The sequence below is a fragment of the Notolepis coatsorum genome, assembly GCF_963971535.1.
Source record: "Notolepis coatsorum genome assembly, chromosome: 4".
In the NCBI taxonomy this organism is placed as follows: Eukaryota; Metazoa; Chordata; class Actinopteri; order Aulopiformes; family Paralepididae; genus Notolepis; species Notolepis coatsorum.
This window is the reverse complement of record NC_140168.1, coordinates 189,451,615-189,455,036: the sequence shown is the minus strand read 5'-3', so window position 1 is coordinate 189,455,036 and position 3,422 is coordinate 189,451,615. Positions and strand designations below refer to the sequence as shown.

Sequence of the window (3,422 nt, the reverse complement as noted above, 5' to 3'; positions counted from 1 at the left end):
TTGTTTGGGTGGCTCGAGTCTTTGATCATTTTCTTAGCCTTGCCCATGCACCGCTTGTTGTAAATGCCCTGGAGAGTGGGAAGCCCCCCTCCAATTGTGCGTTCGGCTGAGCGGGCCACTCTCCGTAGTCTGCTACGGTCTTGGATGGTGCTATTCCCAAACCAGGAGGTGCTATTGCCAGTCAGGATGCTCTCTATTGTGCATGAGTAGAAGTTCTTAAGGATATTCTGACTGACTTGGAACTTCCTTAGGCGTCTGAAGAAGTAGAGGCGTTGCCGTGCCTTCTTCACAACACTGTCAATGTGTGAGGTCCATGTCAAGTCCTCGGATATGTGGACTCCGAGGTACTTAAAACTGTTCACTCTCTCAACCGGTGCCCCGTCGATGCTGAGGGGGCTGTAGTCCCTGACCCCCGACCTCCTAAAGTCCACAATCATCTCCTTTGTTTTGCTGACGTTCAGGGAGAGGCTGTTCTCTTGACACCATCCCGCTAGAACCTTGACCTCCTCCAGGTAGGCCCTCTCGTCGTTTGCAGAGATCAGGCCCACCACCACCACTACTGTGTCATCAGCAAATTTGATGATTATGTTGTTTTTCCGCTGTGCCACACAGTCATGTGTGTACAGGGAGTAGAGGAGGGGACTCAGAACACAGCCCTGGGGGGCCCCTATGTTGAGAGTTGAAAGTGGGTGGGCTGGATCTTCAGCTCTGCATTGACCTGTGAGTTCAAAAACTGTTGCAGTAGCAACTGTAGCTCGGTGTTGTGTTGCTTCAGACGCTGTGTGTCCGTGATGAGTTTAGACCTCTCAGTCAGGACAGTGTGGTACTTCTCTTGTGCATTCCCCAGTGCATCCCAGACCTTGCGTTTGGTCGAAGGGATGTCAACCATGCTCTCCTAGTAGGCTGCATCCTGACTCTGCATAGTGGCCTGAGGGGGCCCTAAACCCTCCCTGTTGCTTTCCTCTGACACACTGGATTTTCTGTGCTGGGCTGTGAAGGCTTTCAACGCGGCAAGGACATCATCAGGATGGATGAGGTCAAAGGTCATGCTACTAACAGCGCTGCTGCTGTCTCCTCCTTTTGCCTGGGCACTGGACTCACTCTCCTCTGTACAGTCATCCTGCTCAGACTGTTCCCTCCACTGGCGTTTGTATTTCATCAAAAACTTGGCCAGCTTGTACACATCCTCCTCACTCTTAACTCCCATGGCAGGGAAGATGGAGTCCAACTTCATGGGGGACTGCTTGTCCTTCTCGAGGGGAGACAGCAGCTTCAGGAGTTTACTCTCTATCAGGAAGCCCGCCTCGTCACAGAGCAACTCCAGCAGTTTCTGAACCGTCTTCATCGACACGTTCTCCTTCCTGTCCCCTGTGCTCTCCTCCTTCTCCGTCTCTATCCGGCTGCTGCTCTCCACCATGCTCATGCTGTCAGTGCCAGAGCCAAGTTCAGGCCCAACCGAGGTGTCCCTCATCCCCAGGCTCGCCTGACTGGTCTCCCCGGTACCGATCAGCAGGGAGGCGGTCTGGCGGGCGGTCCTCTGGGCCTGTTTCTGAGGCTGGATGGGGCCAGAGCGCTCCATGAAGGCCATGCAAGGACGCTCCCAGACCAAACCTAACTGCTGCTCATAGATGAGCTGGTCGATGTCCAGGGCCTTCCTCAGCAGCTGCTTCACCTCTTCCTCGCTCATGAGCCACACCTCCTCGAAGCTCTTGGCGTCAATGACAGCAACGTGTCTGGTCTTCTTCTGGGTGTGTTTGTATTGCTGATTGGCACGGTTGTAGTCCTCAGACATGTCATGGACTTCCTCTTTAGAATGCTTCTTCTGGCTGGAATCCTTCTTCAGGTTGTTCAGCACATCTTGCAATCTGTTGATCCTCCTCTTCTGTTTGGAACTGATGATGGAGTTCTCCTCCTCTCTCTTCTGCAGTACATATGTGTTGTACTCCAACTGCTCCTGGGTCAGCTGATGGAAGGCCATCATCGGCTGCAGGTCTTGCTGAATTTCCTGAACTTCAGTGTCCAGTTCCAGCTTGTCCTCATTGTACTTCTCTGTATACGTTGCTCTCAGCTCTTGAAGCAGAACCTCATATCCCTCCACCTTCTTCATCCTATCTTTCAGGATTGTAGAGTTCTTTGTCCTGGCGCTTGGTCATGTGCTGCTCCCACTTCTTCCTGTTCCCAGTCAGGAGCATCTTGCGTTCTTGCTCATAGCCATTCTCAATCTGGTCCAGCTCCTCCCTGTAGGTCTTCATCAGGGTATTGATCTGCTCCTCCATCCTCTCAAGCATCAGGTTCACCTCGTCCGACTGTTTCCTCAGGTCCTTCACATAGTGGCCATCACTAACCTTCAGCTCCTGCTGGAGGACATTGATGAGTTTGTTCTTGTTCTCGAGAATCTGAGCACACAGCTGCTGCTGGCTGTTCAGAGCCTCCCACCGCTCCTGAAGAAGCACCTGCTGAGCCACGGTCCACTTCCTGGTAACCTCCTCAAACTGCTCCAGGCTGGACTCGGCCTCGTTCTCTAGCTTCTCCACTCTGAGCATGCGAGCCTGCTGCATCTCTGCCCTTCTCTGGGACTCTTTGGCATCAGCTGCTATCTGGATGTTGCTTACCAACACTGTCCCACAACTATGCAAGTCGATTATTCTCCTTTAATTTTGTTCCACTTGTTCCTGGCTTTTCCTCGCCTTCTCTTTGGTCTCCTTCTTCTCACCAGCGTCATCTCCACGTTCTTGTCTTTGCTTGGCTTCATTTCGTGCATGTTTGAGGCGACAAGCAGCAATTCTCTCCTGTGAACTTTCAGAGTCCAGAGAGGGTTCAGCCGCTTCTCCTGGATCCTCATTAGAGTCGCCAGCTTGACTCATGTTTGGTGAAAACACTTGAAAACACTACCTATGAAGAGTACCTTAGCGTTAGTAGGGTCTTCATAGGATGATATTTGTCTAGTCTAGTGTGTTCATTAGATGGGTGAAATCTTCTTCTTCTTGTATATTTCCGGCAGACTACGCGTCTAGGCGTATTGCCGCCCTCCACAGGACAGAGGGAGCACTATAGATTTCCAGCCCTCCCTATATTCTGTTATACAGCCCTGCGGCAAGCAGGAACTGCACAACAGCACTAGCTCTCTCTTGTTGGTTCTCACCCAGGCCTAGAAATTAATGCAAAGAGAAACAATTAACTCCCTGAGAAGAAATAACTCTAAAGAAGGATTTTCGTTGTTCTCTGTACTTAATACAGTCCATCAGGACATGCTGCACTGACTCCACCCCCCACACGCACACAACCCAGAAGGATGTTTCCCTACTGTACACAACGTCTGATTAAGCCCACAGTGCCCCAACCGTAATCTACAGATTATAACAGAGTCTTTTCTCGCCCCCCCAACAGGGGCCCCCATCCTCCTGACAGAGGGCTGGATAGAA

General features: G+C 51.6%; 1 pseudogene across 1 annotated transcript; it reads right to left on the bottom strand.

Moving 5' to 3' along the window:
* Window positions 1-667: 667 nt before the first annotated feature.
* Window positions 668-2,864, bottom strand: LOC311226777 (dynein regulatory complex protein 1-like; annotated as a pseudogene). The gene has a single exon. The product of its transcript is annotated as a dynein regulatory complex protein 1-like (transcript).
* Window positions 2,865-3,422: the final 558 nt, after the last annotated feature.